The sequence below is a fragment of the Lissotriton vulgaris genome, chromosome 8 (assembly GCF_964263255.1).
Source record: "Lissotriton vulgaris chromosome 8, aLisVul1.2, whole genome shotgun sequence".
NCBI lineage: Eukaryota > Metazoa > Chordata > Amphibia > Caudata > Salamandridae > Lissotriton > Lissotriton vulgaris.
Genome location: NC_141696.1, coordinates 1201487709 through 1201513593, shown reverse-complemented (window position 1 = coordinate 1201513593; position 25885 = coordinate 1201487709).

Genomic DNA, 25885 nt, shown 5'->3' with positions numbered 1-25885 from the left:
TATATAATACAGATTTATTTTCATTATATGTTATTTGTTGGCTGGTAGATACGTATGGGCATAGGGCGGAAAGTTAAATAATAATTCATCAAGAATATATTGTTATCTAAGGATATAATTGATTTTTAATTAGGTAAAATATGGACTTCTGATTTTGTTTTACTTATATTTTATTTGCGGTATGCTAGATATGTAGGGGTACAGGGTAGTAAGTTAATTTAGAAATTATTTATTAACCATTAATTATTATATGTATATTAATTATTTAATTGAATTTTAAATATGTAAATTGTGGATTACTTATTTCTTTTCATCTTATTATAGTTGTGGGGGATGCTAGGTTTGTAGAAGTTTAGAGTAGTAAGTTAATTAAGTAACAATTAATTCACAATTGATTATAAATTTGTATTTGATTATTTAATTGATTTTAAATATCAAAGTTATAAAATAGTTTCTGGCCATGGACCCTTTAATTTGCCATTTTCAGGAGAGACATTTGCAACGGTGACCGCAATTCAACACGGGGCCCCTACTGGTCTCACTCCAAGCGGATGACACCATTCTCTATGTTACTCTCAGAACAACTTGGAACCACTCATTAGAGAAATACTTAGATTTGGACGCTTCTCAGGGCTGGCAACCAACTGGCATAAATAAGTAATTTTCCCATTCACTACCAGTACAGCTCCATGGGATTGTGGATTACCTCTCGAGTGGTGCAGAGATTCTGTTAAATACTTGGGCATACATGTACACCTGGGCACTGCCCCAGATCATCAGTCTGAATTACGGAAGGACAATATGTGCATTGGAGGCCCAGGTGGAAAGATGGCTGCGTCTTCCGCTCTCTATAGCAGGCAGAGTCGAGCTCCTTAAAATGATCATCTTACTTAAATTTCTGTTCCTTTTTAACAATATTCCTATACCCCTTTGTTTTTTAACACTATGCACACACATCATCAAACTGGTATGGGATAAGCGGGCGCAGGTTCGCTGGCAGGTTCTGACCCTCCCATGTGCTAGAGGGTGGTTTGGGGACCCTGACCTTCACACGTACTACTTGGTGGCACAATGCTGCTACGCATACGCCTGGTTTCATCCCGATGCCCAGATTCCCTATCTGCACCCGGAAGCGGACTTCGTATTACCCGATAAGCTGGCCACAGAGCTACTGAAGGGTGTCCCCAAAGATCCTAAGGACATATAGACGGTATCTACTACCAGTTGGGTGTGTAGCAAACTACGGCGGTTCCCTGGCACCTCTGCCCTTTATTCCTCTGCTCTACATGGTTACAGATTACAGGGGCAAAGTTGGTTCAACACACCTTGGCCAAGTTCAGTATCACTAAGGTGGGAGAATTGTATCCCGATGGCCATGTTTTTTCAGTCACAGATGATACACGCTTCCAGAATGTCCCTTTCATGGACACATTTATACTGGCAAGCGTCCGCTCGGCCCTGCGCGCCGCACTTCCCACCTACCCAATAGAGGTGACTCTTTTGTGCCACTGACACTGATTATAGAGGGTGAGACTAGTGCACATCTCATTGCAAAACTATACAATGCATGTGCAGGCCTTCGGACGGTAAGCGATCATAAGGTACGCAAAGAATGGGAAGAGGACTTAGGTAGAGATATTACCAATGAACAATGGGCTAAATGTTGTGCAGTAACACACAAAGTCTCCCTCAACAGCAGACATAAGTGACTTCATTTCAAGTTTTTAGGCCACATTTACTGTACCGCCGCCAAGACACACAGGTTGGACCACTCCAGACCACACAACTGCCAGAAATGCAACGCCCCACCCAACAACTTCACTCACCTAACAAGGACCTATGCTGATTGCAGACCTATTGGGAACAAATACATTCCGTACTGAGCGCCATGATTAAACTTACACTTACCCCTACACCGGAAGTGGCTCTACTGGGCCACACAGTGAAAGTCAGAAGGTTTGCATCCCTTGGGCTGTTATTGGCCAAGAGAGAAATAGCCTTGGTGTGGGGAAGTAGGAAGGCTTCAACCTTAAAGGGCTGGCTACATAGCTTGGCCTACTGTAATGTACATAGCAAGGTTTATGCCAGCGTCATGCTAAGCTCGTCCCACCCCAAGGTCATATGGGGCCCGTATCAGGCGTATATAGAATCTCTAAGACAAGATACAAACTCACAATTGGCAAGTGGCTTGGTCCCAGAGGGTGTGGGGTGAAGAAACCTGGCTCATAGACTGGAGTCTGCAGGACAGGATCTGGTCACTGTGTACCCGGCACCGCAGAGGGAGTGTATACCATATCGGATGTACCATGTTACAACGCATACTATTACAACTACCTACCGTTACAACGCGACCATTACAACGCATACCATTACAACGCATAGCGCTTTGAGGTGCTGGATAGTGGTAAGTATAATTTACTATTCTAACTCCAGTCCCCGTGGACCCTAGGGAAGGTGTTGGATAGTAAATTATACTTATTCCCTATCCTAGAGCGCCCCCCAGCGCAATGCGTTGTAATGGTATGCGTTGTAAAAGTCGCGTTGTAACAGTAGTGCGTTGTAACAAATGCGTTGTAACAGGTGTATACCATATCAAAGATACCTATGGGCACCCTGAAAAGGAGGGAATGTAGAGCTACAGATAGGTAACCGAGCCACGGATGGGTTGTTGGAATTATGAATCAAACCGTCGCCAATCCGAACACTTCAATATCAAAGATATGACTACGACAAATGTGATACTTTGTGACCACGTCATTTGAGGAAATGTAACTTTGTGTGAAAGTGAACTTTTATTGCCAAGACTGAAGTAGGAATAGTAAAACTAACCCCTCTGAACTCCAACACTTTCCCTAATGTAGCATAAACTAGAGTGGGAATAGTATATCTGATATTACTAAGCTCCATTACTTTTCATAATATTGGTTAAATAGATTTTATAGCATTATTTGATTCAATTACTATATTTTATAATATTTGTTTTTATTTTAAAATGTATTTTAATGTTTAAGTATTGTTAATAAATGTGTTATTTAGATTTTTCAAGTTTTAATATCTTCTTTATTATCTATATTAATTAATATATGTTTTCTTATTCAAATGATTATATTTATGGTTTTATTGTGTATGTATTATATGAATATATTACCCAATGGCGGTCGCCACTGGGTAGTTATAGTTAAGATCGTGTTTTTATAAGAAATGCATTTTTTGTGTGATGCTAATAACTTTAGTGCCGCTTGACAAATATCCACACAACTTTCCAAAAAGTGCTTTTGTATGCCTAGTTTGTGAATGGAAAGTTATGAGTTAATCTATCAAGCTGGGGCCAGGAAAAAAGGGGGTCCCAAAACATTTTCCCATTACATTTTCTTTGGGCACGAATAAACTGATAGGCTTTAGCTGGTGTGCCACTTACCTTTTTTCCACATAGATTAGAACCAATTTTGAATTGATGATGGAGGCCACTAGCCGTGCCAGGCATCAGCAAAAAGAGGCATTGATAGCAGCGTGTTTGTGCGAGCATTAGTGGAAATATACATATATGTCTTGCATTATATTAATTTTTTACCTAAAAAAGTTCAACATTAACTATTTTAACCCCTATTTATATAGCAACAATCTATCATTTCAGACTATTTTTGGATGATATTTATGTCAACAATATTTGTTTCAATATTTTTGTACTTAACATTATAAGTATAGGAGCATGATATTGTGGTAAACAATATTTTTGCCAACATTTTGTTGTCAACAAAATTTTCTAAAATAATGTTTTATCAGTGAACCATACAGACCAAACTCCATTGGAGAGGGTAGACATTGCATTGCTCGAAGAAATTAATCTAGCGCAAAAAGAGGCTTCAAAGCTGAGAAGGCGATGGAAAGTGTAGGTATATGTCAGGAGATACTCCGCGTATGACCAAGACCAGCACCGGATTGGTAACGAGGGCACTCGGGCAATGCCCGAAGGGCCGGTGTCCAGTTCCTGCTGTGGGCTGCTTTTTTTTAGCAGTCTGGGGGGCCGATTTGTGCTGTTTCTGTATTGTTCAATGCTGCCAGCTGCCCATTTGGAGCCTGAGGGGCCTTTCTGGAGGTAAATGGGCGTCCATTACCTCCCTCTTTTTAACGGCAGAGGTAACACTTCGATTCTCTTGCTGGGCCGGCAAAATAATGTGTGCATATTGAGCGGGGCAGGGGGCCTGAGCTAAAGTGGCCTCACTTGTTTTCAGGTGTTTCACCACTGTAAGCTAATCTGTGCATTTTTTTTAAACACCCCCCTGTTTTTAAAATAAATTTCGCTGAAGTAGTGTTTTGCAAGGCAATATGCAAATGTGGGCCAATTTTTATTTGAGTGCCCGGGCCGATTTTTAATCCCAATCCAACCCTGACCAAGACACGTTAATTTGGGTCAAACAAGGAGTCCTCTTCAAGGTTATTGCCACTTGCAGTTAGGGACAGTAGATATGTGCTGGTTTAGATGAAATTGGACTGCACACTGGTGGTACTTGGAAATATCTATGTCCTGAATGTCAGCTCAACACAATTCATGGAAACACTAACTATGATATTGGCGCAGGAGTAACCAATGCCTAAACTGCTGGGAGGGGACTACAACTGTATTTCAGATGTAAACCTATACAAGTCGACACCCCCACTTTCTTGACTCTCCGATCATTAAACTTGCCCAGAATTTCAGACACTAGACAACACACTGGGAACTGAATGATATTCGGCATGCCAGAAACCCCAGCCAATGGAAATACTGCTTTTATTCACCAGTGCACAACATGCATATGCCATTGGAGGCCCTGTATGGTACCTATTCCTTGGGGAAAGCCACTATTGCCTGAGTATACTTATCCCTCACAATTCCTGACAACAATCTGCTTTTCCTGCATTTATAGTTGTGCCAGTGCCAGATGCCAATACTGACCTCGAGACTCCCCCACCAGCTCCTACAGGACATAGTGACACACAATATACTAACAGATGCCTTAAGGGACTATTTCCTCTACAAACAGCACTCTACGGCCCACCTTTAGATAGAGTGAGAGGCATTTAAGGTTGTGCTGATGGGGAAATGCCTGCCACAATCTATTGGTGTCCGCTGGTCGCTGGAGGGGAAATTCTTGAGAGGGTGGGGAATTTCAACCACCTGTAATGGGATCCCCGCCGAATATGGAAACCGGGACCTGGCTTGGGAGGAAACTAGAACAATATCTAGTGTTCCAAGAATGACTGCGAGCACACACAGGTGTTGAGTATCTGGCCCCCTTGCAAATGGAGGGAGCAGGTCAGGCAGGCTGTTAGCTTGATTTGTTCTATCAGATGTGAGAAGTGGACCCATTATATAAATCAGTACTGAAGTGGGCGGCATGCTTCACACCAGAATGTTGAACGCGCCAGTCGATGACTTCTTGGACAGAAGAGATCAAGATTACTGTGCCTTCTGAGAGAGGCAAGGGAAACCCTTGGAGGTCCTATTTAAGAAGCAGAGGTCAGAAGAGTACTGAAAGAATTAGCCAGCGGGCAAATGCTGGAAACCAGCAGTTTTCCTTGGAATTTTATCCAGAATACACTGCACTCTTGGTGCCACTCCCGGCTGCAAGGTATGCAGAAGCCTGTGATGGGGACTTCTTTCTAAGTGTGGGTGGAAAATTCGTTCCGCTGGCGGAATATGCAGATTTTCTGCAATTTCGCGATCCGCGAATCTCGCGAAATTGCAGAAAAATCCACAAATTCGCGAGCGGACCAGATTTTACAAAACTGAAGTACATGAAGCACTTACAGGGTTACAGCAGGTGCCCAAATTGAAGCTAATTTCTTTGTAACCATTCACAAAATAGTTACAAAGAAATTAACTTCAACTTGGGCACCTGCTGTAACCCAGTAAGTGCTTCCTGAGTGGCGCCTCCAGAGTTCGTTGCCTACTTGCAACTATTCTCTGACCCTGCTCTGACCCTCGAAGCAGGGTCAGAGAATAGTTACAAGTATGGCACAATGCTCCTGTCACAAAAATTAAACCGCAACAGGAAGCACTTACAGATAAGGGAGCAGGTGCCGGACTTGAAGCTCAAATTCAGTAACACATTAACCAGACCCAAATTAATTTGTCTCGCTTGAGGCTGGGCAGGTGTGCTTTCTCCCCATAATTTACAGTGGTGAACCAGAGGGTGCTGTGATGGACCAGAAGGTGTAGTGGTGAACTAGAGGGTGCTGTGATGAACCAGAAGGTGCAGGTGTGAACCAGAGGGTGGCAGTGGTGAACCAGAGGGTGCTGTGATGAACCAGAGGGTGGCAGTGGTGAACCAGAGGGTGGCAGTGATGAACCAGAGGGTGGCAGTGGTGAACCAGGGTGTGACAGGGATGAACCAGAGGGTGGCAGTGATGAACCAGAGGGTGGCAGTGGTGTACCAGAGGGTGGCAGTGGTGAACCAGAGGGTGGCAGTGATGAACCAGAGGGCGACAGTGGTGAACCATAGGGTGCTGTGATGCACCAGAGGGTGGCAGTGATGAACCCGAGGGTGGCAGTGATGAACCAGAGGGTGGGAGTGATGAACCAGAGGGTGACAGTGATGAATCAGAGGGTGGCAGTGGTAAACCAGAGGGTGGCAGTGGTAAACCAGAGGGTGGCAGTGGTAAACCAGAGGGTGCAGTGGTGATCCAGAGGGTGGCAGTGGTGAACCAGAAGGTGCTGTGATGAACCAGAGGGTGCTGTGATGAACCAGAGGGTGGCAGTGATGAACCAGAGGGTGGCAGTGGTGAACCAGGGGGTGACAGTGGTGAACCAGATGGTGACAGTGATGAACCAGAGGGTGGCAGTGGTGAAAAAAAGGGTGGCAGTGGTGAACCAGAGGGTGGCAGTGGTGAACCAGAGGGTGACAGTGGTGATCCAGAGGGTAGCAGTGGTGAACCAGAGGGTGACAGTGATGAACTGGAGGGTGACAGTGATGAACCGGAGGGTGGCAGTGGTGAACCAGAGGGTGGCAGTGATGAACCAGAGCGTGACAGTGATGAACCAGAGGGTGGCAGTGATGAACCAGAGGGTGGCAGTGATGAACCAGAGGGTGACAGTGATGAACCAGAGGGTGGCAGTGGTGAACCAGAGGGTGGCAGTGGTGAACCAGAGGGTGACAGTGATGAACCCGAGGGTGGCAGTGGTGAACCAGGGGGTGGCAGTGATGAACCAGGGGGTGGCAGTGATGAACCAGAGGGTGACAGTGATGAAACAGAGGGTGACAGTGATGAACAAGAGGGTGGCAGTGGTGAACCAGAGGGTGGCAGTTATGAACCAGAGGGTGGCAGTGGTGAACCAGAGGGTGGCAGTGATGAACCAGAGGGTGACAGTGGTGAACCAGAGGGTGACAATGGTGAACCAGAGGGTGGCAGTGGTGAACCAAAGGATGCTGTGATGAACCAGAGGGAGCTGTGATGAACCACAGGGTGGTAGTGGTGAACCACAGGGTGGCAGTGTTGAACCAGAGGGTGCTGTGATGAACTAGAGGGTGGCAGTGATGAACCAGAGGGTGGCAGTGATTAACCAGTGGGTGACAGTGATGAACTAGATGGTGACAGTGATGAACCAGATGGTGGCAGTGATGAACCAGAGGGTGACAGTGATGAACCAGAGGGTGGCAGTGGTGTACCAGAGGGTGTCAGTGGTAAACCAGGGGGTGTCAGTGGTGAACCAGAGGGTGCTGTGATGAACCAGAGGGTGGCAGTGATGAACCAGAGGGTGACAGTGATGAACCAGAGGGTGGCAGTGGTGAACCGGAGGATGGCAGTGATGAACCAGAGGGTGGCCGTGATGAACCACAGGGTCGGGAACAGGCTGGACACGTGGAAACAACATGGTCGCGACCGTTGTGACCACACAAGTAAGTTCGCATTCCCAAACTTGTAAAAAACCATCGCAAACTGGCAAAAAAAAAAAATCTGCGAGTTCGCGGAATTTGCGAAATTTGTGAATTGCGGTTACGAGATTTCGCGAGAATTCGCATACCGCAAATTCACAAATTCCCTCTATCGAAACTTCCCTAAATATATTCTGATTGCTTAGGGTACTTGAGGAAACCTCACCTGAGGCCTACCCAAAAGCATTGGTCCTCTCCATCAACTTTTATCCGTCCTTCAACTCTTTATATTGGCCTTACTTTATGGCAGTTATGTGGTGGATGGGGCTGGGAGAGCGATGGAAACAGTGGGTGTCACTCCTATATGCAGAAGCAAAAGCCCATGTAGCACTGGGCAACTCATACAGCCCCTATAGAATATAGAGATAGGCAGGAGCACCAGCAGGGATGCCCTCTGTCACCCCTGCTCTGGCGATTGAACCAGTCACAGCACTGACCTGGGGTGAGGTACAGGGTAGAGGCATCTTCCTGAGGGAGAGGGAACATGACATCTCACTATATGTAGATGGTGTGCTTTGTTCCTTGGTAATGCAGACACAGGAGTGATATGGGTCATAAATACTGGATACCTTTGGAGTGGTGTCACAGCTGTATGCCAACTTGGACAACATTTGTGTGTTTCTCATTCTTCCTACTCTAACAGATGCCCAGAAGGTAATAAACAAGCAGTGCGTTAAATGGGAAACGACAATGTTTAAAAACCTGAATGGCAAGGTGTACACGATGACAATGACCACAAGGACAATAATATGGGTAACACGTTACAATCAGTGAGAGCTGTATTGGTGTTTTGGCGCATACTGCACCTCCCTCTCATAACCAGAATGGCTCTGAATAAAATGATGATGCTGCTGCTGTTCCTATACTGCTTCGCAATTGTGTCGATCTGAGTCCCTCAATCTTGGTTTAGAGACATGAATACACTCCTGAGGGAGTTTATCTGGGATGGAGGGTGACAGAGAATCTCACTTCACCTTCGCAAATGACCTAACAAGAAGAGAGAGCTGGCTGTGTTTAATTTTTAACTCAACTATCTTGCGGCACAGCTGCAGTGGATGGCCCAATGGCTTGACAGTAGGAGTCAGTAAGACTGGGCTTCCAAAAGGACACTTCAAACAAAGGGACCTTGATATTTCTTATAATAAGTAGGAACATTGATGCTGCAGGCTGCACTAAGATACTCGTTGTTGCATTGCAGATCTGGAGAAGGATGGTAACAGAAACTGGTGTCGGTACGCAACTGTACTGCCACTGGTGATGTTCCGCACAGCTGGGGGGATACCTCCCCATTCGGAGAATGGCACCATGGATGGAGACAGGGTTGGTCTCCGTAGGGGATTGTTACATGAACGCAGAGCTGTGGAGTCTTGCAGTCCTGATGGTGGAGAACGGCCTTCCAGGTTCCTAGTTTCTAACATACGGAGCACTTTCTAGGACAATTCCTGCCACATGGAGAGGTGGGGTGTTCAGTGGAGATAACACATTACAGACACTCCTCATGTTTTGGGGGTGGGAGAAAGCTGTCCTCCTGGCTTCATATAAAACCTTACTCTGAATGACAATAGAATCCCTGGACAGGATTAAGGCACAGTGGTAGGAGACACTGGGAAGGGGAATGACGGACAGGTAATGGGCCTTGCATTACACATGTCAAGTGTCCAGAAACACCAGATGCAAATACGCCCAGCTCAGCTATCTCCACACTACTTATCTGGTACCTCATAAATTGAACATCCTAGCAGGAACTACAGACAAGTCTTCCCCTTGGTTCTCGCTGGTCGAAGCAGACTTTATAAATATCGTATGCGACTGCCGAACCATCGCCACCTTCTGGCTCATAGTGACACAGGTCTAGGAACAGATGATAAACTGCACACAGATTTGGAAGCTAGAAACATGCACGTTGGGACCGTGTCCCAGATCACTGGCTCACTTTGTGGGCACGAAATTCATTGACTCAGGATTGGTCCTTCCAAAATTGCGATTGATGTTCACTGGAGATTGGTAGATCATCCCCACATAACACATAGAAAACAATTCTCAAAAAACAGGCACTGGCAGAAGAATCCACAGTGAGAGTGAATAACTAAGGGGTTTGCTGTGAACGCCAATCACTGAGGCCTAGCCTGCACTAATTGGCACTCTCACAGAGCAGATAAAGAGACACCAGAACACCTCTCAACTGTGTACCTTGCAGAAGTGACACTGTGAAGGCGCGACCTTTGCATCGCTCCACTACCCCCCTGGGGGTCGCGCCCCACAGTTTGAAGACCCCTGCTGTAGGGTGATGCACACAGTGGTGACCAACTTTGCAGCAATGGATACATACTAGGTCAAAATAAAGCAACTAGTGGACGGTTGAGTGAGAGGATGTTAAGTTCTAATTAGACTGTTCCCGAACCTCTGGGCCCAATGCTGGGTTGATACTTCGTATGAACATGATAAGTACACACTAATGTATAATGAAATAACCCCTTTTTATTAATTAGGCTAATACCATGTACATTTCTACAACCTAAAGGCTTTGTGAGACCACTGGTGTACAAAAAGGGTTGGCATTAAAGGATCAGAAGTATCTTAGTGTTGTAAAACAATAACAAAATTAATAAAAAAATCCCTGGAATTTTGAGGGTAATTCCTATCCATTAGCATTGGTAGTCAGGGATTTGTGAAAAAAACACCTCATCGAGAGACGTATAACTGCAGTTTCTCCAAATGTTTCAAACTTGGCATGTGTACTGTGTTATACAACACACATACAAAGTTGGGAAAGTATTAAATAAGTCTGATCATGGAATTTTGTACTGGTAGGGTACAACACCAATGCTAGATATCATGCACACACCTTGGATTATCCTGCAAGGTTTGTGCGTGGTGCAAGGAAGCCAAAACAGCACTAGTGCAGGATGAACGAGAAACTATGATATATCTTAGTAGATAGGGCAAAGTTTTGCTCTCTCATTTGTTGCAACGGAATGCAGCAGCTTTGTTCGCTGGGTTGCATTGCATCACTTTTTTGTTAATTTTCCTGTAATTTTTCAAAGCACTGTGAAAACAAAGAAGATCCGGAACAAAGCAGAAGAAGACTAAAATTCTAAAAATAAAGGTCCATCAGCTACCAATACTTACCCACAGAATGTTTGAAAACATTTTACAGTAACTATCTAGGAAATTATGCTCTACTGGGTAGAATACAGTTATTCCATGACTTTGTGTTTCCATTACACATCGGAAAGGGATACATTATAGCTAGCAAGAAAATGAGCCTTTCGGTAGAATTTCATGAACATCTACCGATGGGTCACTTGCATACATAGAGCTCTTTTACTGCAGGTCAATGTGTTCATGTTCCTTACACAATTATCCCAATTCAAAAAGAAATATAGATGTGTCATTGTTCAGAGTTTATATTTTCCATGCCGTTCAATTACTGGAAGCTTCTTGGTTTACTTGATGTAGAAGAAGTTTCCTTTATAAAATATTCCACTGAATTTGAGATGGCTTAATAACATTAGAACATTTAAATACAAAATGATGCCAAGAAAATCTGCAACCTGTAACTCGAGAATAGAGTTCTGATTTGCCAAGGAGCCAAACACTGGCGAAAACTCAGGTATTACATCTTTGCAGCATTTCTTTTCCACTTCATGGAATATTGCCCCAATTAAATGTTTCAGTTTTTAATTTTTTTAATTTGATAAAGATAAGCTAAGCAATCTCAAGTTACACATAAATTGTTGTTTTTCAGTCAGTGTGAACAGCAATTGACTGGAATCAACGAGCAATTGGTTCTAACATGTAATTGAGATTATAGCCTCGTGTATTCAGTTTAATTGAACAGGAATTGCTGTTGGGGCAGAAATGTTGGTTGCATGGTGATGAACGTGTATCCCTGCCCTGAGTGTCCCAGCTGCAATGAGGTCTAAATCTATATAACTGATTTTTTTTATCTCATGGGTGAACACAGATCATGCGTGTGTGCCATGACGTAGGCCTTTCTCACAATTGAGGTCTTTTTGGATCAGGAGGAATGCCCAAAGTGCTATCCTCATATTAGTAAAAGGATACTGCCTTTCCTAGGAGCGAAGCAGCATGACGGTGGTGGTGGCAGCCTACTGTGTAGTGATCAGTAGGATTGATCAGGCCTGGCTACCTGTGCCACTAAAGTGAGACATACAGGTTCCCTCATGTAAAGTTCCACTGCTGTGTGCTTAACTCACCCATTGACTACATCAGGGTAATATGTAGTTCTGTGCAAAGCATGTGTGGTTGCATGCCTGTGCTATGTGTGTATGCGTGCCTGTAAATGCTACAATACGTAGAAGACTTTGGGTTGCATTTTATGACACCCAGTTCTGAGTGGCGTGCATGAGGAAGTAGATCAATTCCCCAAGACAGATTTGTGGATTGCTGCATTCCTATTTGCTGGGTGGAACGCACACAATGGAAGAAAAAGGCTACACTGGAAGAAGAAGAGCCAGGCTCTTCAGTACACTTCATAGGGTGCAATTTGATTCGGGGTGAGGTCACTGGAGAGGGGCCTGGGCATAGTTTAGAAAGGAGGTCAGGCTGATACTAGAATCATAAAGAGTAGAGCTGGAACCCTTTGATTCTCTTATCTCTGTGGCTGACATCCAGGGATGAAATGCATGATGTGCATTTTTAGCATTGCCCGCCTCAATGCTAAAAATACGGGATGCGCCCGCAAGTGCGGCAGGCGCATCCTAATGGCCCCTACGCGACCCCACCGTTTTGCGTCGGGATGGCAGGCGGTCTTTCTCTCCACCGCGGTTCCCCCGCCATAGTAATATGGTAATATGGCGGGGGGAAATGGGTGGCGGGCTGGGAAGGATGTCGGGCGGATCGCCACCGCCCGCATGGCAGTGGCGATCCGCCCGACATCCTAATGGGGCCCCAGGTGTGGTATGTCACACATATATAGACCTTAATTTTTGGCACATTCATAACTGCACCTTGTCACAAGTTGTACCCTCAAAATGTTACATTTTCCAACAAGCACTGTTAAATCCAACAGATGTGGCTTGTATTTTGAATACAGACTAAACATTTTTTAAATCCTACTGCAGTGGAAAGCAAACAAAAAACAATTGTCTTATGTATATTGTGTATCTATGAGAAAAACAATTTAACCTGTGATGATTGAGTGTACTTTCGAGATGTCACACACTGATGGGACATAGACAAACCTTTGAATCTTATATGACACCAGCACCCCAATTTGAGTCACCATTTGCAATTGAGCAACATGGCTGCTTATATGTGAGGGCTATAACTGAAGCTGTGGCCCACATCCTAGAAGTTATGATATTCTGTGACATGTACCTACCCCGGTTGGCCATCTAACTAGGCCCATACACCTCACCTTCCAAATATCACTTAGACCTGTTCATCGTTGTGGACACAGATCTCATTCAGTCACTTAACAAATCCCTGTTTGACATCCTCCTACTTTGACATATGTGGCATAGTTTGACATTTTCCTTTTCTCCTTTTCAAATCCCTCCTCATAGGTACTACATCTTCACCAAGGTCCACATCACATGTAGGATGTGGTACACCAAAGCACTCTTCTATTGCACCCCTTCCCAGCTGCATCAGAGTTGTGGCACTATCTGACACTGAAGTGCATGAGTATCGCACAGGCTACCTTGCAGTAAACGCAGTCTCACCTCCTTGCCTTGCAAAGTCTCCCCATTCAGAAATAGTGGCAGTTTATTATGCTCAGCCACACCTATATTGCATTATTCTACCAGGGGCACCCCAGGCTCACAAACCATCTATTCTTCCATCAAACACTCATGGTCCCCTGGTGTGCATCACTAGCAGTCACCCCCACCCCCTGTTTCGATTTGTGCATGACAGGATGCAGGGTGGTCTCTACCATGGCAGCCGACACCTGTGTTCTCTCACCCCGCACATCGGTACAGCTGCTTACAATATCGTTTCATGCTAGGTATTGCACATGTGCCTGTTTGCATTTTCCTATATGTTTATACTTCACATACACCTTATCTGGAATGCCTCTCAGATGAGGAGTTAATCCTCTGGCAAACCCATTCCAATGCTTTGCAGTCCAGATTTGGTTGCACAGTCCCAAGACAGACACCACTAGCCTCATAGTGCAAGGGGACGTGCATTGTCAAAATTAGGGTGGGCAGGGTTCCAGTGTCCAGGCATGATGTGGTGTTCCAGTCGAGGGGGGCACATTTACAAGCCCCTTGCGACACATTTATTCCACTGTTGCGTCACTTCTGTGACGCAGCGTCAGCGTAAACCATGCGCCATGTTGCGCCATGTTGCACCATGTAGGGAAATGCGTTACGTTGTGAACCCTTATGCCACATGAAACCTGCGTCAAGTTTCAAGTGTGCGTTCAGGCGCAGGGTGGGCGTTCCCTCGCAGGTACGCCTTGTAAAAGTGACTCCGTGAAATCTACAAGATTTCACGGACTCACTTTTACGGCCATGCTGCATCAAAACCCTGCGCCTGCTTGAAGCAGGAGTAAGGAGTGACGCAGCATGTTAGGCATAGGGCACCCCTGAGCCTTGCTGGAGCCTCGTCACACTGGTGACACGACTCAAGCACTGTGGCGCATTTCCGCCAAGGGATACGACACGCATCTGCCCATCCGTGCGCCACGGCATGCCGCATTGTAAATACGGCACATCAGTGGTGGAGCACGGGTAGTTTTGCGTGTCGCAAGTGTTCTGGCTCATCCCTGCTAATTTGCAGAGATGCGCCAGACCTTGTCAATCAATCAATCAGTGACACTTATAAAGCGCGCTACATACCCGTAGGGTCTCAAGGCGCTGGGGAGGGGGGGTGCCGCTACTGCTCGAACAGCCAGGTCTTCAGCTTCTTCCTGAAGGAGAGGTGGTCTTGGGTTAGGCGCAGGTCGGACGGGAGGGAGTTCCAGGTCTTGGCGGCCAGGTAGGAGAAGGACCTTCCTCCTGTAGTCGCTCTTCGGATGCGGGGGACGGCGGCGAGGGCGTGGTTGGCTGATCGGAGGTGGCGTTTGGGAGCGTAGAAGTTGACTCGGCTGTTGAGGTAGCTCGGGCCTTGGTCGTGTAGGGCTTTGTGTGCGTGGGTGAGGAGGCGGAAGGTGATTCTCTTGTTGATGGGGAGCCAGTGAAGGTCTCTCAGATGTCCGGAGATGTGGCTGGATCGTGGGATGTCGAGGATGAGTCTGGCTGAGGCGTTTTGGATCCGCTGGAGTCTCTTCTGGAGCTTGGCGGTGGTCCCGGCGTAGAGGGCGTTGCCGTAGTCCAGTCGGCTGGTGACGAGGGCCTGGGTGACGGTCTTCCTGGTCTCTGAGGGGATCCACCAGAAGATCTTCCGTAGCATGCGTAGGATGTTGAAGCACGCCGAGGAGACGCTGTTGACTTGCCTGGTCATGGAGAGGGAGGAGTCCAGGATGAAGCCCAGGTTTCGTGCATGGTCTGTCGGTTTGGGTGCGGTGCCCAGGGCGGGAGGCCACCAGGAGTCGTCCCAGGCGGAGGGTGAAGAGCCCAGGATGAGGACCTCCGTCTTGTCCGAGTTCAGTTTCAGGCGGCTGGTCGTCATCCACTCGGCTACCTCTTTCATCCCTTCGTGCAGGTTGGCTCTGGCGGCGGCGGGGTTGTTGGTCAGGGAGAGGATCAGCTGGGTGTCGTCGGCGTAGGAGATGATGCTGAGGTGGTGTTTGCATACGATGGCCGCGAGGGGGCTCATGTAGACGTTGAAGAGGGTGGGGCTCAGTGATGATCCTTGGGGGACGCCGCAGATGACTTCGGAGGCCTCTGACTTGTACGGTGGTAGGCGGACTCGCTGTGTTCTTCCGTCGAGGAAGGAGATGATCCATTCCAGCGCCTTGTCCCGGATTCCGATGTTGCTGAGGCGCCGTATTAGGGTGCGGTGGCAGACCGTGTCGAATGCCGCGGAGAGGTCTAGGAGGATGAGGGCCGCTGTTTCTCCATTGTCCATCAGGGCTCGGATGTCATCGGTGGCGGCGATGAGGGCGGTCTCGGTGCTGTGTTTGGCTCGGAAGCCGGACTGTGAGGGGTCGAGGGATCCGTTCGTCTCGAGGAAGGCGGCCATCTGCTTGTTGACGGTCTTCTCGATGACTTTGGCTGGAAACGGGAGAAGCGAGATGGGGCGGTAGTTCTTGAGGTCGGTGGGGTCCGCTGTTGGTTTCTTGAGTAGAGCGCTGAGTTCGGCGTGTTTCCAGCTTTCGGGGAAGATGGCGGTGTCGAAGGATGTGTTGTAAATCTGCCCCCAAGATTTTTGCTTTGTATTGTGGGACTTGAAGTCCTGGCACTAATGTTATACATCAGTTATTCCCAACCTTTTGACCCCTGATGACCCCCACTGAGCCACTAGTAGAAGCCAGGTACCCCTGAGTAATTTGTATGATTTAAATTTCAAACAATAAAACAGTAATTTGTACAAAACAAGTGCACACCAAATAATTAGTAAAGGTATTAGTATTTTATATTGAAAAAATATGCAAGGGGGGCTTTGGGAAGGTCTCCCCACAAGAAAATATGGGAAGAAATGGAGGATTCCACAACACATTTGTCATTATATATTTAATTGTATTAGCTTTTAAAAGTAAGTAAATGATGACCTTACTGTTCACCAGGATACAGCAATCTTTGTTGGGGCTCTTCAATGATTCCCTCACTATCACCGTACAACAGTGCTTCTCATCTCTCCATAGCCCCTGTGTCACATGCATTTCATTGGTTTTATAGCACCTCTTATACCAGTGTAGGGTGTTGGAGCACTTTACATCACACACATACAGAAGCAATGAATCATACATGTGTAAATCAGTGTATAGAAATTGTTGCATAAGTCAAAGGGCACTAAAATGTAAATGTAAATGTAAATGTGTTTCGATTTATATAGCGCACTATAACCCAGGGGTCTCTAGGCGCTTGCTTAGGGAACCCGTCCTGGTATTCCCCTGTGAGATACCCCGGCCGGGTATCCACAAGGTGAAAGCCAGGCATCCCGCCGCGAGGGGCCGTAGTGGAGATTAAGCAAGCTATTGCCCAGAGTCGCAGAGCGTGATCCCGTGAGTCGAGTAGGCACCAGAGCGAGAATTGTTGACTCCGTGGAATTTTTGAGCCCGAGACCTGCCGAGGCGGGGAATCGAACCCTGGTCCACGGCCGGTCTCAGCTTCCGGGTCTGCCGCCTCTAACCACTGAGCCACACTTCTCCACCAAAAGGTATAGGGTTCACATGTCATCCATACTGGTTGGCATTGTTTAAGAGTACTTTCCCTGGAGCAGTGCAAACCCAGGATTCAGAACACAACACAGTGGTTAGCATTGACTTTAATAAGAAGAATTTATTTCTACCCAAACAAACCTTTTTTAGCAGCATCAGGATATGGAAAGACTGGGAAAAAACAAAACATACTAACTTGTACCTTTTTGTCTGCATGCAGCTCTTAGATGGAAGTTCATAACTCACTGTGCTAGATTACGATTGTAAATTATGAACTGGACAGTAGCAAAATAATCTCAGTGAGAAAAGCAGTAACACACCAAGGTATGCATATCAAATGCTGTTCTATAAAATACATGGTACACAACCTTTGTAGCAGGCTAATTAACCATCTCTGCTACCATAGATGAGTCAAATCTGCCACTAGACAAAACTCCCATCTCTCTCCAGCAGGTCCATTAATCACTGAAGTTATCTTGGCATTTTTATTGTTGCCTGAAAACTGCTGGTTATACAAGGAACTTTGCCGTGCTTTTAAAACTGCTGCCTGCGGACCACCTGCGAATGCGTCAATGACTCCTGGGAATCCGCGGACCACAGTTTGGGAACCACTGTTAAATATTACACTATAAGTCCCAGGATACAAAGATGAACCTGGACTGGTGCTGCAAATCACACATGGACTGGACAAATTTAAAGGAGTTGGACTGGCTTGTGTAACATGTGACTGGGCAGTTTGGCTTATATTTCCATGATGTATGACTGGACATGGGAGCACTCCATCCCTTTTCCTTACACTGAGCACAGAGCAGCACAGGAATGTAGCTTGCTGCTCTGCAAAGCATGACATTGTTCGTCATGTTGTCCATTGTTACCACTTACCCTGTAGGTCTTGTTGGACTTCATAGCCAGCACTGTCCTGTCCAAGACCTTCTGCCACCAGCTCTGCTGGGATGACTGATGCCATCTGCTTCTCCAAAGACCTCAGATTCTCCTAAGCCTCAGGTTCTCCTCCTCCGGTCTGCATGACTGCCATCAGGCTAATGGCCAGTTTCTCCAAGGTCCTATGCTTATAATCATGCCAGCGCTTCTTGCACTCTCGTACTGTCCTTTTAGCTTGGCAGACACTGTTAATCTTATCCACTATGGACTGCCAAATGGCCTCTTTCTTGAGTGAAGCTGATTTGACACTGTGTAAGGATAAATGTTGGTTCTTATTAAAAGAAAATGAGTATTTCGAATATACTCTTTCTGAACATGGTGTTAAGCTCAAAAAGACTTTGTGAAGTCCATACAATTAGTCGCTAACCCCTAAAGGGAAAACCTCAATTTCATTTATTCATGGAGTTAATAAAATATTATGCGACATTTGGGAATAATTTTGTGGGGAAAAAGAGGTTTTGAGAGAGCAATTGAGAAAAGGGAACCGATGGCAAGACAACCATGAAGGTGCATTTGTGAAAAAAATGAAGATAGCCAATGCCAAAATTATTTACCTCAATTTAAACCAAATAATAAAAGAATTTTGACCATTGATGCCAGTGCTCACTCAATTGGGACTGTTTTATTCCAGATAACAGCTCAAGTGGACACGCCTGTGGCTTTTCCATAAAGGTCCCTTCCAGTAACTGAATAGAACTATACGGTAATTGAAAGAGATGCCATGGCAGCTGCATGGGGTGTTGATTACTCCCGCACATTTCTTTGGGGTCTGCATTTTATGTTGTGGACTAATCATAAGCTGTTAGTCAGGGAGCTGAGACTGGGAGGTGCAGATTAAAGTTTCGGTTAGGTTGGCACGGTTTGCATCAAGATTGCAAGACTATAGATATGAACTAGAGTACGTGGCCGGGTGAAAAACATGCAAACAGATTGTTATTCAGGTTGCTATTGAGAGTTGAGGATGAAATCAGGATGGAGAAAAAGATGGTATGTGTGGTAGCAAATGTAGAGGACATGTTGGAAGGGGATTCAAGTCAATCACACTTGAAGAGTGGGAGGAAACTGCACAACAAGACGGAATTTTCAAGGATTTGGTGACAAATATTCGAGAGAGGTGAACGTGAGAAGGGGATGTAAGATCTTCTTTTGAGAGGCTTTGTTGAGATACAGGAATAGCTTAGTAAAGGGGTAACTGATGCTTTGGTATTGAGATGACAGAAATGTGTGCCACTGGAGGGGAAATGGAATGGAACGATTTGATCATGCTTGCACATGAAGGCTATCAGGGACATTCTTTTGCGGAAAACATTTAATATTCATGATGATGGATGATGAGGTGATGGGAAGGGGAGGAGGAGTCATAGAAAAGTGCATGTGGAGAAAAGACAACAGATAAGAGGGAGGAGGTGATGAAGGTCTGTGGAGTGCAATCAAACAACGGAACAGACAACATCCCATGGCAGTTAATTTCTATGATTACGTAATTAAATTTTATGAGGGTTCACTGTAAGGAGATTTAAGAAGATGTTAACAACAGCTTTGATTAGTAATAGGTCATTCAGTTTAAGGAGGGTCTTTAGATCACATGGTTTCCTTTAGTTTATAGTGTGAAACTCATTGTTATGCATTGTTTGCATTTTTGTTTATGTAGTTATGTATTGTTTGCATTATTATTTATATAGAGTAATTATTCCAATGTAATGTAATGCTAATGCTGTTAATATGGGTAAAGAAAGGAGATATGTTGTAATTACTTGACGGATGATCGTGATGCTCAATGGGGTTGCCATAGTGCTTTGTGAAATCTTGGGTGTATTGAGATTTCGAAGGGCTGTGGGCGACAGTTAAGCATGAGCAGGCAAGGGACCTTCACGCATGTGGCTGATGGTGAATAAAGCATTACAGATGTGCAACGTGTGTATGTGAGTTACTACACTGTACCTGCTTGCTGTTTTGCCTGCATCTCTTCTTTTTATTATTACATCACTGACGTCTAGTTACTACTGCGAAATTCATCTTTTGCTGAACGAAGGATTCTATGAAGTCGACATTGGAAAATTAAAGTCAGATGTTAGAAGCCTGATAATGCTAACATGCTGAAGTCAAAGAGCTGAGCACACACATAATTATTTCAGCGAGTGAGTCACCTGAACTTTCAGTGCATTCATAATGTCTTACAGAGTTCATTATGCTTTTGTTGCCCAAAATGCTCTCTAAAGTTAACACATTGCAGAACCTGTGTCTGTCTTAAATAAGCTTTGAACTAGTCATGTAACTGTGCCATTATTCCCTGGTACATTTTGCTAATTAGTTGTGTTACCCTCTATCAGGAAGAAGACACTAGAGATATTGGATAGGCTAATTTGTTGTGCTTTTTAGGTCTCGCCTAGCATTGCAGCGCATATGCAGCACTCGCTCTGCGAGGCCTCTTGTAATCAAGACAGTTTCAGAAGTGGAGTCTAGGCTCTGTCCCTTTCCCCATTAGGTTTCGTCATCATGCATGCTAAACCCTGGTTTTCCATTGTCAGTGAGGCTTTTTAGTCCCTCTTTGTTGCCGCCCTGTCTTCTTTTGGCCCCTCCCACCTAGACTGGATATTTTACTCTCGGCGTGACACAGTGTCTTTTAATTAGCCGCTACGCACTTTTTTGTTTTTTCCATGCTGGTGGCTGGGTGACATCGGTCTCGGACCTTTACCTGTATAATGTAATCGAATACATTGGCTAGCCTGGTCTGTATTTCGGCACGCATGTTCTGAGGCTATTTCTGCCATAGCCTCTCACTTTGCCTTTTAAAATTCTTCAGTCTTGCTCGATTATACCTTGTTTTTGTATGCAGGTTCTGTGGTAGTCTTGTTCACACCCTGCACTTCCCCGAATACTGCCCATTGGCTACAGCAGGTAGCGTTGTGTTATACGGGTTTTGTGGCGGCACTCTCTATGACCCTGCAATCTGTATTCTGAAGTCCTGTCCTTTGGCTAGCCTTTGTGAGATTTACTCATGTACGTTCTGGGGCACACCTTCCCGCCCGCAGTGTGTTGTTGCTTCTCAGCACAGCTGTCGGTGGCAGTCTCCGGCACGGAGCGGCGACTGCTGGTGCCTCAGACCTGGGTTGTTGATCTGTAATTAAAATGACCCATGAGACTCCTTTTTTGTGTTGCCATGCTCTCGGCAACCTGGGGAAGAATTGCTTTCCACGTCCCTGTTGAAACTTGCTCAACCCCCCGCTCCTTGTGGTTGAGCCGATTCCGAGAATCTGCCTGTGAACCTCACCCCCAGTTGTGTCAGAGACTTAGGCACATCCTGCCCACCGTTGGTAACTCAGCCTGTCACAACCAACTCCTATGCCCCGTGACCACACCATCTGGTCAAGGAAGCACGAGGCTGTGCCCCGTGACCACACCATCTGATCAAGGAAGCAAGAGGCTGCGCCCATGACCACACAATTGGGCAAGGAAGCACGAGGCTGTGTACATTATGCCATCAGAGACAGATGTCTCCTGGCCACGATTGTACCACATAAGACTGACGAAGAACTTGTCTGATGAGGAACTTGTCAAAATGTGGAACTTTGTATTGTGCAATGGGCGTGGCTAGCGCTATAAGTATGTGTGTGCTGCGGAGTAAAGCAGCAGTCTCAGTAGAATTGTCTTTGTACCATTCTGGGACCCTGTCCTTAGCTCGAGCTAATAAATAACTTAGTTCCCTCCACAGCTGGTTGTCCTGGTCTCTTTGGTAATGTATGATTTAAGCAAGAAGAACCCATAGATTCTAGGTGTCCCCTGCACCACTGGCTTTTGACTCTCCAGTGGGGAGAGGTCTCCAGGAAGCCGGCTCTACAATTTGGCGCCCAACGTGCAGCGTCTTCGGTGGAAGTGATCGAGCCGGGTCGTCGTGAGGGGTGCGTGATCGAATTCCAAGGGAGGCACACCACTACATCGGCTGAAAATTGTCTTTTTGGGCCCGAGGTCTCCGATTGCATGATTCCTCCCTCCAGTGCGCTACCCGACTGCGACCCGACTGACGCCCCAGTTCTGGTTCCTAGTTTTGGGAGATCGAGACCTTTGTGACACTTGCCATGGCATGGAAGATTAACGGTCAGGTAAGAGTGGGAGTGGCCCACCTCTTTGGTGAATTGTATACAAAGGGTAATGCTGAATTACAATGGCCAATGTATGGTAGTTTTGAACCTCCTGTATTAGATAATTTCGAGGAGAAGTTGTTTCAAAGAAAAGCTAGACCTGCGATGTTTGATTCCTTTCAGGTTTGGCGCAAGGAATCCAAACAGAAAGGCATCATACTCAAAAAGAACAAAGCTAAAATAATGCATATGAGCGTGATTTAGAAAGCCCAGAATAATGATAATCAGAGAATAGAAGCAGGTATAGTGATACACGACAGATTACATCGAATGAAAGTGGATGGATGTTATATTACAAAGATGGTTCTTGAAAAAGCCCGAGACAAGGAGGATGACCCACTCATGTCCTCCATGTTGAGCACCCCTCCACCTTATACTCCCACCATGTATCCGGACTTTGATCCCGCCCAATTGAGCCCTCACTGCTCCAGTTGTTGCCCCTGCCCATGCCTCGGTCCATCCGATACCTCAGCCACTTGTTCCCAACGCCCTGACTGTTCAGGCCACTGTACAAATGCAAGTCCAACCTTCCTTTCCCCTTGTTGCACCTTCCACTAGCCCCGTACCTGTCCAACCTATTGTGCCTTTAACTGTCGTCATGACTAACCCGTTTCTTGTTGACAGTCATCCAAAACTTTCCCCCAGTACCGGGCTATTAGCGAAAGCCTGGTCAGTGATCCGTGATTACATCCCTTATGTAACTCCGCATAGACCACCCAATCCCAGACGATGCACCTTGCGCAAACTTATAGGCAGTACACAGGAACAACTCGCTATGAGTCAACAAGCTCGTATGTGGATGAAAAATAACACTAAGTACACCGCTCAGGATATATGTATGACAATGGATCAGTGGACGCGCATTCAACAGATTGACATTTTTTGTGATATGTGTGATATACTGATCCAAATATGGAAACATTTTGTATAATCAGGTCCACCCCCAGGTCTGTCTGACCTTCACCTTAAGGTTGAAAAAGGGGACATTCAGGGCCCCGCACTATTATGCGATCTGATCACGTTAGTAGCCTATGGAGACTTTTTGTCTGGTATCACGCTAAATAAGGGTTTTCCAATAAGGGAGGTACAGCCTGTTTGCAGGGACCGCGTTGTTGGAGTAGATAACCAGCCTGACATACTGGCAGGTTTTAGGCAGATGTGGGTCCATGTCCCTTGGAAAAGATCTGACGTCCTCCAACATAAAAGCCAGTTGCCTGACCCGCGTAAAAACCCAGCAGGTTATTACAAGGAATTAACTCAGACCCTCCAATCTTGCGTGATGACTTTAGCAGATATAGATATGTTAATGGGACAGGTAGTACCGACTAAAGTATGGTCTAGAATATGTCATAATGATCAGGCAGAATTTGGACATACACGGAAAGAATTTGAGGAGGGTGACAGAGCTTGAACTGGCCCATGATCTTAGCCCTTCCGACCCAGATACTTACTGCTATGAAAAAGATGTTGACACCCCACGATTTTAATCGGGACAGATTAGCTGCTTGCAAGCAGAAGAAAGATGAAAGTGTCTCTGACTTTTTCACATGATTCGAAAGCACATTCACCGACTATAGTGGACAGGACATGACTTCAGAAGGGCGACAGCGACTGTCTGTGGATAAATTTGTGTCCAATCTATTAGCAGAACTTGGGACTAAGCTCAAAATGTCAGAAAGTGCATGGCCCATTTCCACCACTTCTTGGCATTTTGACAATGACCCAGTACTATGAGAATAGGGAGAATGAGGAGCGAGATAGAACGGATAAAAAGACTAAAAACTTAAAGACAAAGGTCTTACTCCAACAAGCATACCCGACTCAGACCCAAAACAAAGGTGCCCCTAAGTTTCAGCGAATTGCTCAGAAACCTGCCCCCATGACTCCTCACCCGCCGCTGGCACCCAACTAGTGTGCTTATTGTGGCCAGGAGGGTCATTGGGGCGACGATAGTCCCTTGTTGGCCTAGAACAACTCTGCCCCTGCTGACCGCTTCACAGGACAATGTCCCCAGAGAGGACGAGGGCGAGGCCGACTTAGAACACAGTTGCAGGACAGGCGCCCCCTCATGCAAGAGAATAGATTTGATATGGCCAATTATGAAGATCGCAATTATTTTACTGAGAATTTTGAGCCCGAAGAAGGGACGGGGTTTCTGTCCCACTAGGTTTGCCAAGGACAAGAGAAGGGACCCGTGCTTATTCCTGTTGACCAGAAGGGACCGTATGTCCATGTTACAATTCTGGGCTCTACTGAACAATTCTTGGTCGACACTGGTGCAACCAAAAGTTATATTGCTAAGTCTAAAGTCCCTGGGGCCCCCTTGTCTGGCACATGGCATGTAAAAAAATCGAGAAATGTCGTTTCGGCAATTAACATTGAGATTAAGATATGGAGCCATTGTGTTAACACTGTGTTTTTTAAAATTTGTAGTGAATCCCTGATGAAGGGCGAGGATATAGCCTGAAATGCATTGCATTAACAACGAGGATGTTTTTAAATGTATTCACCGTGTTGCAGTAGAAAGTCCTGGATGGGCAATCTGCAGCATTTGAAGTGTTAAAATACATGAACTGTCACACATGTGAACGTGAAAAACTGGATTGAAGTTATTCTGATCTATGGATTAACTGGACAATAAAAGAAATGAACCAAACAGACAAATGAAGTTACCCTTTCTTAAAGGACTGAAGCTGTGCATTCGATAGGAGCAGTAAGACGCTCCACATGCGTTTGATTATTTACTCAAATATTTAAATGGGCAAAAACCATTATATCTGTACTGCACGCAAGAAGGTTGCAAGATTAATAGAAATCAAAAGCATTCAGAAATGTGCAATTCGTTATTAATGTGTATAACCTCAGTATTTAGCCCAGTTTCACAACTCCTGGAAATAACGATAGGACCCTACACAGTTGATTGCCCTTTGGTTTTGACTTCCACATGTGGCTAAAATTTGTTGGTTTTAGATACAATAAAAAGATTACATGCCATCATATACTGTTCTCCTGATGGGGTTTACATCACTATGGGTCCCCCTACCACACACCCAGTATATTTAGCCTCCTCAGATCCCATTCAGAATGTCCCTCCTGCTCTTTGGGTCCAAGGTGATACTGATGTTGGCCATTTGTCCATACCCCCTTTTCTGTTACACTGAAGGAAAATGCTCGCTCTCCCCGACTCCCCCAATACGAAATACCCAAAGAAGGGGAAAGGGCATTACTCCAGATCATTTCTGAACTTGTTGACAAGGGTGTGTTTGAAGAAACAAGAGGAAATGTGTGCAATAGCCCAATTTAGCATTTCCTAAAATGCACCAATCCTTCCAAGCCCCCTGTTTATCGTTTTGTCATTGATTTGCCCGAGATAAACAAAATAGTAGTTCCCCAGTTTCCCGTGGTCCCAGATATCGCCACTCTACTGACTATGGTTCCCCCGTCTGCATGTTTCTTCTCTGTCATTAACTTAAAAAATGCCTTCTTTAGTATACCCGTTGATGAACAGAGTAGGGACCTTTTTGGATTCTCATTGGCAGGACGAAGTTTCCGGTTGTGCAGAGCTCCACAAGGATATACAGAGAGCCCTTCAATTTATAGTCAGGCCCTCAAGGGCCAACTTGATTCCCTGTCCCTACCTCAAGGTCCAGCGC